Source organism: Miscanthus floridulus, chromosome 19 (assembly GCF_019320115.1).
Source record: "Miscanthus floridulus cultivar M001 chromosome 19, ASM1932011v1, whole genome shotgun sequence".
Classification (NCBI taxonomy): Eukaryota; Viridiplantae; Streptophyta; class Magnoliopsida; order Poales; family Poaceae; genus Miscanthus; species Miscanthus floridulus.
The window spans coordinates 55,621,663-55,635,178 of record NC_089598.1 but is presented as its reverse complement, the minus strand read 5'-3'; the positions used below and the strand labels follow the sequence as shown (position 1 = coordinate 55,635,178).

The 13,516-nt window shown below is 46.0% G+C and overlaps 1 non-coding gene across 1 annotated transcript; it reads left to right on the top strand.

Moving 5' to 3' along the window:
* Positions 1-3,405: 3,405 nt before the first annotated feature.
* LOC136530061 (small nucleolar RNA R71) lies at positions 3,406-3,512 on the top strand. Its single transcript, XR_010777568.1, has one exon. It is a non-coding gene; the product is annotated as a small nucleolar RNA R71 (small nucleolar RNA).
* Positions 3,513-13,516: the final 10,004 nt, after the last annotated feature.

Below are 13,516 nucleotides of genomic sequence, written 5' to 3'. Positions count from 1 at the left end.
CATGTGTGCTTGATTAAAATATTCGTAATTGATAAGGCAACGGGGAATGTCATCGATGTAAGCAATAGAAGCATTTTCCAACAGACCCAAATTTTTAGCTATGCGGGTGACCAAAGAAGTACACCGAACATCTCCCTTAAGATCAGAAATTTCTTTCCATTGTTTCATCATAAACTAGACTGGTGAAACCTTTCTTCTTTTGACCATGGCATAGAGTAGTTTAAGTTCATCATTCCTAACAGTGCGAAAGTCTTTTCTAGGAAAAAGAGAAAAACCTAGTCATTTATGCATGAATCGGAAAGTAGGGTGATGAATTTCATTGCTACGGGGATGGTAGCAAGTAAGTTCTGTAGATATTTCCCTCCAAACTTTCATTCTATCAAAGTCTTGTATAGCAGTGTCCACATCAATCACACATTGTGCATGAAATCCTAGAAGTATTTCCATGGGATAGAAAAATCTTTTCTAAAAAGTCTAAATGATACTTTCGAATCAGTGGGTTTCAAGGTGCATAAAAATTCAGCCGTCAAAAGCTTAGACCCTGGCTCATTAATTTCCCAAACATCCTCCCATCCTATAACCTTAAAAATGAGTTCAAATTTAGTGTTCATACCTGTGGCTTGCATTAGGGCTGGATCGTAGGTGGGGGTGAGGACAAACCTCTGGGTCTTTAGCTTCTTGTAGATGTCCTTCTCCATACCGTCCTGGAGCTTGAGTTGCTTCTCTTGCAAGAGAATATGTCTCTCCGCAGGGGTTGAATGGGATGATGGTCCGGTAGCGGGAGATGGATCGACCTCCATGTCGCCGCTTTCCCGAGACGACGAACTTCTTATTGAGTGGAATGACACCACACGCTTGAGCTTTCCGACGATCTTGCTCATTTTCCCGCAAAATAGACAAAAGGCAACACAACTCGTGGAACGTGATTAGGAGATTAAAAATGATAGCTGTTAGCCATCCAAAAGTTAGCTGTCTAGAGGGTTAGTCGTCCGAGATTGCCTAAAGAATTCTTCTAATCAATATTTTGGCATGACTTTCACCCTATTCTTTTTAATTTTCTCTCTTGAGTTGTACAACACTACCACTCTTAAACCCTCTCTTTCTTGCTCAAATTTTAGGAGCACCTCTCTCTCTCTTACTCAAAATTTTAGCAACACTCTCTCAACTTTCTCACCCTTTTCTCTTACTCCAAATCTACTTCTACCAAGAGAATTTTCAACTACAAAATTGAGAACTAAAATTTCAAACTTGGGGGCTAGTTTTGTAGTGGAGATTGATGAGTGAAGCAACCAGGAGGTGGCTATTTATAGCTGGGAGAGCAGCAGGCCGGTCGGCCTAGTGGTGGGGCTGACCAGCCCCCCATGGTGGCCAAATAGCCTCATCCTCCTCCTAATATTTCTTTGCTTCGTGGTTAAGTGAGTTGAGTGCTCCTTTCGGTGGAAGTGGATCCTAGACGGCGTAGGGTGAAGGAGAGTGGAGATGGTGGAGATATGGAGGTGACAGGTAGTGGTTAAGTGGGTCCCATGTGTCTCCCATATTTCTACCATATATACATGTATATAAATGCAATAAGAAATATTTTACGAAACTATGAAATATAAGAAGATGAATGATGTTATTTTTAAAATTTTATGCCTTCATGGTAAATATTTCTCACGGGTTTTTACGCTCCGTACAAATTATTCACATGGGGCTTTGAATTTTTATAATGCCATGATGAGTATTTTTTTTTATTTTTCTAGTGTAGGTGTTAAAAAGTAAATATGCTAAAGAAAAATATAATGAAAAATGATTATAGATAACTACCGAGTTACCTTCCGGCGAGGGTTCGGTATTTTAAGTCCACCGAACTGGACTTCTCCATTTGAGTTGATTCTTCAGGTGCATCAGTAGGTCCCAGAGATGGAGACCCTGATACTTACTTCTCACACCATTCCAAATTGGAGCATTGTTCTGGTCTTGGCTTGAAGGCGAATCGCACTTCCTTCCCATTGATATAGAATTTGATTTCTCCGGCTCTGACATTAATGTGCGCATTTGTAGTACTCAGGAAGGGTCTCCCAAGTATGAGAGGTGTCTTCATGTCCTCCTGCATATCAAGTACTACAAAATCCATAGGAACAAGGAAGTTTCATATTTTTACCAGGATATTCTTGGTGATTCCTGCACGGTAGCGGACTGATTGGTCGGCTAGTTGTAAACACATCGATATTGGTCTAAGTGTTTAGTAGTTGAGCTTATCAAAGATCTTATTGGGCATGACACTAACGCTTGATCCAAGATCACATAACACATTCTCAAAGTTCTGGCTTCCGATCGAATAATCGATAATGGGACACCCTGGATCTTCTTCTTGATAGGTGATGTATTTAGGATGGCCGCACTACACTTCTCCGTCAACTTGATTACTTTAGTGGTGGGCAGTGGTCTTTTGTTGTTGAGGATGCCTTTGAGGTACTTCACATAGGTGGAAACCTATATGGCATCTAGTAGAGTAATATTGATATATAATTTTTGAATTACCTCTACAAACTTACCAAACTGCTCATCCATTTTGGCTTTTCGATTTCTGCATAAAAATCTTGTTGTAATTCTCGCTCTTGAGGTACAACTTCTTCAACTTCATCATTTCTCTTGTCCTCTTCATGCATTACCACTTGTGTCTTACCTATCCTTGTCAGATATGGCAGATCACGAGTAGACTTGGCACCTCTTGTGGTTATAGCGTTGACTTTTCAAGATTAGTAGCAAAAGGTAGAGTAACAACCAACTGGGCTAATTGAGATTCTATATTTTTATTATAGTTAAGTTGGTCTTTTATGGTAGAAGAAAAGCTATCCATTTTAGTATTTATGTTTTCTAGGACCTTATCCTTAAAAGCAAGATTTTTAGAAATATTGTCATTAATCCTAGCTTGTTCTAAGATTAAGTCTCTTAAGGATGGTTGCTTGGAATTAAAAGAATTATAATTGTTACTTGGGTACTTACCTTGGTAAGTTGACCATTGTTGTTGATTCCATCCTCGTGTCTATTGTTGTGAACCTAAATTGTTGCCAATGATGTTTACATCCTCTTGATAGTTAGGGAATTCAACCCCCAAATATTCTCCACATGTGTTTTGAGCATTGACGATCTCTCTTGTAATTGGCTCGCTGTTCGAGCCAATTCAATAGTACGTCATTTTGGTTGACAATGTACACACCTCTTCTGGTACTTCTTCACTCTTATTGCATGATTGGATGTTGTATGATGACTAGCCTTGATTAGAGGCTATCTTCTCCATAAGAGTTTCTGCTTTTCCAAGGGTGAGTGACATAAATGATACTCCAGCAGTGGCATCGAGTTGTTCATGAGCTTTCTGAGTTAATGCATGGTAGAAACTTTGTATGAGCAACCAATCTTCCATTCCATGGTGAGTACAATCTAAAATATATTCTTGAAAATGTTCCCATGCTTCTGGAATGGTCACTCCCTTCTGTTGTTGGAAGTTGTAAATCTTTCCTCTTAAGGCATTGGTCTTGCCCACTGGAAAGAACTTTTCTAGGAAGGCCTTTGAACACTTTGCCCATGTATTGATGTTGTCTTTGTTGGTGTAGAACCATTGCTTCACTCTTCCCAATAGTGGGAATGGGAACAAGCGAAGTAGTATGATGTCTTGAGCAATGTCCTTGATAACAACCGTGCTACTAATTTCCAGAAAATTCTAAAGATGAGCACTACCATCTTCATGTGCCTTTCCACTGAATGGGGTAGCTTGCACCATATTGATGAGGCTTGGCTTGAGGTTGAACTCAAGGTTGTTGGTTTTGAGTGTTGGTCTAGTGAGAATGTTCTTGGTGCTCGAAGCAGAGAACTCACGTAGAGTTTTGTCAGCCATTGCTCAGAGACTAGTGTTGAGCTTCCTCTTGATTAGGTTGATTCTGATTGGAAGTTGTTGGTGAATCACAACCAATTCTGCAATACCTTGTATAGAATATGAACAACAACAAACAAGGGTAAGCCTACTAAAGTAGAGTTGTTACAGTTTTATCAATAAGTATTTATTTGATCAATTCTCTATAGCCTTGTGCCCCTCTCCAGCAATGGTGCTAGAAATGTTTGTTGACATTTCTTAGCATCACTCTTTACTAAGTTGTCATCCCTAGCATGTTGCTAGAAATGTGTGGTTGATAATTATTAATGACACTTGTAAACTTAGAGAAGATTATATATATATATATATCAAAGTAAAGTATCTGCAAGCGCACAAATAATGTACCATTGTAGCATTTCACCCGGGAGTATACCGAGTATTGTTATTTATATTTTATCCATAGGGAGGATCTATGGGATCGTTGGCAAAGAGATATTGACAAATATATATACTTATGATAAAACCACTCTCATGCTATGGTAGGGGTAATTCAAATGATAAATAATTGATAAGTATGAAGCATTGATAATAATTCCAGAGATAGAAATAGAGACTCATAAAATGTAGTATGGCTAGGCAGGAGATTCGGTAAGAGCAAAAGATTCCTAAGTCATTCCTTATTTACTAAGTCTTTTGTACACCCAAGTATATACACACTCATCTATAGCATAATTAACTTTGGATCTATGTAGAAGGAACATTTCTAAGGAAGATCAAGAACAGAGCTTGTCTCCCTTCTCAACCATGTTCTACTTGGTCTACAAATGGGGAGTGGGCTACAAAGGACTCAACAGGAGTGTCGTATCCATGATCTAGCACATGACCCAGAGTGTAGAATGAATCCACAGGTAAACAATATCTAAGCATCCTGCTTACATAATGTTGACCACTTAACCCACGCGCGTCTTGGGCTAAGTGCTTTGCGAACATATGCTTAAACTCATTATCAATCACAACTATATCAAGTATATAACTAGAGCAAACTTGGAACATAATAAATAGCAACATATTATTAAAGTAGCACAAAGTCATAAATAAAGAGATACAATGGCTATACCAGTCTCTAGATGGCAGATCCAGAATTTTGAGCAATAACCCACCCTCTACTTGAACCTTGCTAGCTAGCCTATACTAGAAACTTGAAGAATTAGAGCTCTATTCTCTTCTCTCTGGAAAACCATAATTTCTGGTCTAATCTTGACTTATGGCAGCATGCTTTGGAGGGGGTAGGGGCTGGTTATATAGGTCAGAGCATCAATCCTGAGCCCTCGGATCAAACCGACTTGATTAAATGGCGTAGATGCAATCCTTAAGGTGGTGGAGAACTGACATAACAACAGAGGGCTGACAGATGGGACTAGGGGGTTGGCCAGCCTACAGGTGAGGCCATCTAGCCCCACCTATCATCCTTTGTAGGTCTACTTTTGTGGCATAGCTTCTGGTGTCCTCTGGAACCTTCTAGAGTAGTTTTTGTTGTGGATAAGCCCAATTTTATTTGACATTTTGGTCCTCCTTGATGGTTTTCTGAATAACTCCTGCAGAAAATATAGATTCACCAAAACTCGTGGAAATTGTTAGTTTAAACCCCTAAGTCTATGTTGGTGATCATATTTATGTCCTTATGCATGTTTTATTGATGGTTTATGATGGATGGTAACTACCATCAACACTCTCCGATGAGGGGGAGACTCCACGGGTGGTGAGGCAACCATAGGATTAGCATTGAGCTAACCCCCCCACCAAATCTTCTTCCTTTACACTCTGTTGTAACCCCCCAGTTTTTGGGTGCTCTTGAGTATAAGGATCATTAGCTGCTAGATGTAGGAACCGAATTGACCAAAACCAGGATAAACCGTTGTGTCTTCTCTGTGTGATTCTTGTGTTCCTGAGTCCACCCAAGCCACCGGATACCCCATACTCTGACACCAACTCAAACAACATGCTTGCCGTGGTTTTGACCTCACGACAGCTTACACGGTAGGTAGGGGGTAGCGTCAAGTGTGATTCTAGCCCTATAGTGGTCGGAGCCACCCACCTCATCACTAGAGCAAGCAGCGCCACCCCAGCCTGGTCTACATCTCCAACTGCTATGATAAGCTTCGTTAACTCCATGGGGCTGCACTGGTAGGAATGAGCCCCTTGGCATCGCCTCCTCTACTAGGACTCTTAAGAGCAGATCTCGAGGTTCTAACCCGTTAGATCCAGCATGGTCTAGGCATGAACCCGACCATGTTGGACCACCGCTAGATGTTCTACATCCTGGCCAACGTCCACCACTAGTGACATACTCCTGCCGCCTGATCACTTCTGGTACCACCTCCAGGACCTCCCTTATGGGATACAAAATGCGGCGGCATCCTTCCAGCTAGAGCAGGAGCACCTCATCAGTTGCAAGGCATTGTGGAGCATCACCCTCTCCAACATAGCAAGGATGGATGTCCCCTGGCTCTGTGCCTTCCTCAAGGTCCTCTCTGGGAATGGGCCAAAGTACAACTCCGATGACATCGACTACGATGCCCCACCACACATGTGCTACCATGTCGACGGTGATGATCTTGCTGAGGAGGCACCTGGGCTCATGCTGCTAGACTAGAGTCCCTGTAACCATGCGACCTACCTTTAGGAGAAGGCGAACCACTTGCATGCTAGGTAGGTGGACTTGGAGGCTGCCAAGGCAGAGCTTGAGCGCTGAAGGTAGCACTTTGCACAATAGCAAACCACGTACCCTCTCGGTGATCATGACACCCACATAGGGGCTCCTAGTGGCCTCTACTTCCCCATGCGGCGTACAACATGGCGGCCACCACTTGGCACCTAGAAGACATCTCTGACACACTAGACCCAAAGACCACTGAGTGGCTAAATGAGGTGAAGCGGCTCCTTCGCGTTGCCCTCGAGCAATAGGCTAAAAGTTTAGCCTCTTGGTGCTGCACTATGCTCTCTCGGTCATCCCAGGTGATGGCCACTGCCAATGTGGGGAGCTCTGGTGCTCACACCCCATGGTGGCAGCGAGCAGTGGCGACACCTCTAGCAATAGCTCTGATCGACCATGGACCCAGGGCGCCAAGCCTCGGCAGGAGCAAAGGCATGACCTTTCTATTTGGCATCCCCCCATGTGGCATCGGATCAGCAATGACCATGATGTTTGTGACACCATCAAGGCTAGGTGCTATGCTTAGGTGTAGTCCTATACCCCTAAGCGATGGGGCGGGGGCCCCATCCCGGATCACTTCGACCCCTTGGTGTTTAGGGTAGCGATCCGAGCAGCCCCCTACCCTAGGCATTTTCGGCCACCGATGCATGTCTCCAAGTATGATGGCAAGACCAATCCAGACCATTGGCTAGAGGACTACCGCCTCGCCATGAAGGCTAGGGGTTAGACGATGACTTCGCTATCTAGTACCTTCCTTTGCTTCTGTCAAGCTCAACCAGAGCTTGGCTTGAGCAGCTCGAGCCTGGCAGCATCTGCTGCTAGAGCAATCTCAATGTGGTATTTATTGGCCACTTCTAGGGTACCTACACCTACCTAGGGAACTCCTAGGATCTTTGCAACTACAAGCAGAGGGCCAATGAGACCTTCTATTAGTACATTCAGCGCTTCTCCAAGATGCTCAATGAGCTCCCAAACATCATTGACGATGATGTGATCAACGCCTCCATCTGTGGCATGACCTATGAGGCACTCAACCATGAAACTTTGTGTATGATGTAGGAGCTCCTGGACATCACCACCTAGTATGCCACTGGTGAGGAGGCCGTCCAAGCCCACGTTAGCAGGAAAGCTAATGCCACCGGCCACCTCAGTGGTGGTGATGGCGTCGACAATCCCACCTTGTCCCAGCAATGCCACGATAGGCGGAACAAGGACCAAAAATGATATGGGGAGGTGATGGTCACCGTGGCCGATAGCGCTGCACGACCGAAACACTTTGAGAAGGTGCTTGAGTCTCCCTACCCATTCCATGAGGGGCAGGCGAAGCATATGCTCAAGGACTATGCTAGCATGAAGGGCTACATCCATAGCACACTCGGCCAATAGGGCAAGGCCCAGATGCCTGCCCTGAAGGCTAGCGACCTAGTAGACAGTGCCCTGGAGGAAGACAATGAGTTCCCCAAGGCCAAGCGCTGCCTCATGATATTCGAGGGCTCCCAAGAGTATGAATCCCACTGGTAGCGCATCATCACCTAGGAGGAGGTGAATGCCATCCACACCCTCGCCGCCCTAATGCTTCTCTGGTGGTCCCAGATGGCCATCACCCTCGACCAAGAAGACCATCCCGATCACGTCCCCCATCCGGGGTGCTACCCGCTCATGGTTAGCTCGATCGTGGCCACCACACACCTCACCAAGGTACTGATGGATGGGGTAGGGGCCTCCACATACTCTACACCAATACCCTCGACAAGATGGGCATCCCTCGGAGCAGCCTGTGCCCTAGTAGGGCATCATTCTATGGGATTGTGCCAGGGAAGGAAGCCATGCCCCTCAGGCGCATTCGGCTCTATGTCACCTTCGGCCAGCCGGACAACTTTCGTAAGGAGCTGCTCACCTTTGAGGTTGTTGACTTCCTCGATGTCTACCAGACCCTCCTCGATTGATCGTGCTTCGCCAAGTTCATGGCTGTGTCCAATTACACCTACCTCAAGCTCAAGATGCCCAGTCCAAAGGGGGTCATCGCTGTCGAGGGCAGCTTCGAGTAGGCCTACTACTAGGACTAAGACTACATCACCCAGCAACCATGCTCATCACCCCCTATGCTCCCAACAGCCCTGGCCGCGATGCAGGAAGGGCACCAGTGGAGGAAGCGACCAAGATGGCGGTGGTGCTTGACCGATCGAGCATCAGCAAGGCAATCAAGACCTCTGGTGATAGCGGTGGCTCAGCTGGCCCCTCCATCAAGGTGCTCGGCCCCCTAGAAGGGGCTAACCCAATAGAGGTGAGTTCCAACCTTTCCCCATGAGGGAAGGCCATCGCCGAGCCATCCGCCTAGAAGTGACGCCTCCCGAGCCAAGGCCTGCCTGCCGACCTCCCTCGCCGGCCTACCTCTACAACAACAAAAACCAAGATAAGTCCCGACCCCCTACCCTCTTGCTTCGCTTACCTCTATCTACTCTATTCACTATCTTCCTTGACCCGAGCCATCCCAACGATGGCTCAGCCACACCGAAGGATCGACCGAGCAAACCACTTGCTGACCTTTTGAAATGATCCATGATTTCCTTGAAGGGAAATCCACAAATTACATCATAATGTGAGAGTCCAAGAAGACCAAACTATCACATTATCATTATTCAGTTGATATCATAGTTCATACATTATAGAATTATAAGTTTACAAGGTAATACAACATGTGATATCACACCTAAGTACAACATATACTAGTAGAAATGCACACATAACAACATTAGAGTTGATGTGGTGTGCCGGTAGGTGTAGGCTCCTCCTTCATGGGCAATCATCAGAGTCAGTGTAGAAGGTCAGTGGGCGTAGACTTCAACACCTCAACCAAACTTGAGCCTTGGAATGAGACCATCTAATCCTCCTAATCTCCACTATCATCGTAGATTGCATCCAAAACCTACCAAAAATCTTTCAGTATGATTTGTACTGGCCACTGGCTCCCACCCTATGCCTTGCATTTGCTTTGTGGTACGTGGAATGCAAGGGTAGAGCAAAAGGCCTATTTATGGCTATAGTTTTCCTATGCAAGTTCATCAATATTTTTATAACAACTCATCAAGTTTTAACCATCTCATCCACACATGTTCACCCATCACACACATCTCACCACACTCTCATTCTCTAGGCAGCAAGGATGACTCCCTCTCGTGCCTTGTCTTAACGGCTAAAGCCAGGAACCAACACCAAACCTAGCGGGAAGAAGAAGAAAGGACTCCTCTTACTAATCAAGGGAAGCGTTGGTCATAGGAATGTTCATATCTGAGGACTCAGCTATATGTATAGATCAATCAACTCTATAGAGCTTGTACACCTAGAACCACAAGATCACCATCATCAGCGGTGCCCTACTTAGGCTAATACCGGGCTACCTTCCAACCAGTGCGATGCCATCATACCACTCAGCTCTAGGCCACCTCAGAGTCCACCAGCACGCTGAGACTATGAGACATAGTATCGGGCTCCCATAGATCACTACACTATCTTAGGAGGGTGTGGGTCCCATGCACATACCTCCCTACACTATTTGCTAACTACCTAGTAGTAGTGGCACCATCCTAGCTGGTCAGCATCCGTCCCCCACCTATTCAGGAATGAGTGGTGTGCACGTAGGGTCCTATGATCTGGTTCTCTTGACATACCAGCCCTTAGGGGGACCAGACATGACATCTTCTCAAAGGGGATAACCTACACCTTGTGCCTCAATGGCACCTCCATCCTAAAGAGTCGCCTCCTCAAAATATACTCCTCACACATGTACCCGCCATAGGTACCTCTCGTACGGAATGCCTAGGTCGCATCCCCCTGGCAAGACTCATCCAAAGACTCATCGTAGAATCCTGTCCAGTCGACTCAACCCTCACTAGTCACCCAAGACACAAGCCAAGATATCCCCTAGTCATCACTAGTTTTAGCGGCACCATGTGCCTTAGCCACTCACAAACAATCCTCTGCCAAGCATCACATCACAAATATAATGCATAGTAGAAGTAAGCAACAAGTAGTAAGCGAGCATCTAGCCTAACAATGAGTGTGTAGGGGTAAAGGTTGCATCAAGGTATTGGCTTCAAGCAATTCTACCATGCAACCTATCACGGTTCATTTGCATGAAAGTAAAGCACTAGGAGCTACATTATTGCATGTCTAATAGGATTCTATGAGGTTAGGTGGGACGTGGCACCTGTTGATTGATCAACTCCGAGATCCTTAGTGTACTTGTAGTCATTTTTCTCAAAGTCCTATTCTCGTCTGCATCTCCTCCCTCCAATGGATTCTGGTTCGATCAACGTCATTTCCCGATGCAACTACCTCATTCGTACGACAAACAAAGCAAAAGGACAATCAACGACTAACCAAGAAAGACTATGAAAAAGAAGCAACAAAGCATGTGAAGATCGAGAAACACCAAAAGAACACCAAGGGAAGAAGACATAGCCCTCTTGACAGAAATCTACTCCCTAGGCCAAAAGAAATAGAAGTGGTTGTTTGCTAAGCACAAGCTTAAGTCTTAGCCTAGCCAGTTCTTCCCGGGTTGATCATGTCGACCAGTATGACTTCAATAAAAATGGCATAGACCCTAGCTCATCTTAGGCGAACGCCATGGCTCGTTGTCTTTTGATCCGGGGATCATGGAGATTGATGGGAATTGAAAAGAGCGGCTAAGGGGGAAAAGGAGCAGTTTCGATCTCTCTCAATCCATACACCTTGGTATCGGCGAGAACCAAAGGGAGGGTGGAATAGGAGGAGAAAGAGAGGGATAGTGATCAACCTCTTCCAATTCACATGCCATGGAGAAAGGCGAGGTATTAGAAGGGGCAACACAAAAGGAAACACAAGTGCTCAGTCCACTTGTAGGGTACCATGACCTATGTGCACTGAATGGAACTAAGACATCCCTATGGATCTTAGCGGTGTGGTTGTCACCGCAAGAACCAAAGAAATGCTATGGTCTAAATAGGTACAAGCATACAAGGGCTTAAGCACAATAGAGCCAAAAGAGGGGGACATGGGATTTAGCTTCCTTTGATCCACTCGCCATAGCAAACGATGGGAATCGAAGGAATGGAATCAAGAGTGCAATAAACACCAAACAAGTGAAGGGCTGAATCCACATCTTACTGCATCGATGGGGATTGAAAATAGAGGGTAGAGAAGAATGGAATCCGCACTCTTTCGACCAACTCATCATGGAATGGACAAAGGTTAGAGGAAAGGAGACATGATCCCACAATCCAAACCCACTCATTGGGCACCATGACCATGCAACTAAATCAGCACAAGGCTATCCCTAAGGTCCATAGTGATGCAGTTGTCACCACTAGATCTAAAGGAATGCTAGGGTCAATGTGGTACAGGCATACAAGGTGGTTAGGATAAACAAGTGAGCAAAAGAGGTAAAACCCGATGGTCATGGCGAGGCAACTTGTGACCATGAGCTTCACCCACATGAGTCGTCTTCATAGTTCCACAATTGTCATGCCCAATTCATATCCCACTAGAGTTGGTCACAGAGGGCTTGATATGTGCGGGTAAGAACCGCGTCGATATCGGCATCAAGTCCATAATGGCCATGTCCTAGGGACGTGGATGGGGGCTAGCGATCATAGTATGACAAAGCCAACCAAAGAAGTGAGGGAACGAGTTACACTCGGCATTACGGCCACGACAGGATGAACCCATGACCAAAACTATCGAACGAAGTACGATCGCTTGACCGGCTCAAAGGCTTGGTCTAAAGAAAAATAACACAAACACACAAGGGACCAGAAACTCAATGACATGACATGGAGTAGCACATATCCATAGGATAAGGGATAGACACCATAGCATAAGAGATAGACCGGCACGATGGCATGGCGTAGGCATATATATTGATAGATCATGTATATGAACAAAGATGAGTGGTAATTAAAAAGGAGGGTGTTGTTGATGTCGATAACGGCACTGGCAAAGGTTGAAAAGCTCGACCTTGATGATGGCAGGGAAGGCGAGGCATGCTGCAGAGCATCCTAAGGGAGCTGCGGCCAGCTACAGTAAGCTTTGGCCAGCTATGGCTTGCTGTAGCCACTCATGGTTAGTTGCGACCTGCTACTGGTTGGATGTGGCAGCGAGCGTCCGGGTGACATCGTAGCTCTGATGGTGTAGAACAGGGTAGCTATGCCAAGGAAAAAGCAAGGCATGGTCTTCTGGAGGTGGCTGCTGTCCTCTGGTGAGGTGTGACAGTGCCTTTGCAGGTCCAGTACATCGGTGGCCACAACATCTAGGTCATGCAGCTCCTTGCATTGGGTTCTGTAGTTTCGGTGTGACGGTCAGCTCTACAAAGCCATGACTTTGGGCTCGTGGTAGGTAATGGTTAGGGCCATGGGCAAAACCAAAGGGAGGAGCTTGGTTTGGGAGGGGGATTAACCTTGCTATGAAGCAGTCTGAGGCTCGGGTGTTGGCTTCTGCTGTAGAAGCTTGCCAGAGCACCACTGACGGCAATAGAAGCAACCGGTGGCTTTGGCATGGTCGTGGAGCAGTGAGGTGGTGCTATGTGGTGGGTGACATGGTGATGTCATGGTCCTAGGTCTAGAGGTGAGGCATGGCTGGTGCGGTGTAGGCTCGTGGAGGCGGTGGAGCTCAGACCGAGGAAGGTAGGAACGTAGCTCATTAGCATTAGTGACGTGGGGCTGCTGGTGGAGCCACAGTGAGGTCACATGGTCATCGGTGCCATAGCGATGCAGGGCATGACAGTCATGGTTGACTACATCATGCCCAACGTGGTTGTAGTAGAGCCAAGGCCCAACGATAGAGCAACGCGAGGAGGCGGAGTCGCCTGGCTTAGAGCAGCATGGCACGATGAGGATGGGGGGCTCCTAGTCTAGGATGGCATATAGCATCGTAGTGGTGCTCAACGAGCTGACTCAGCGTGGTGAAGGACGGGC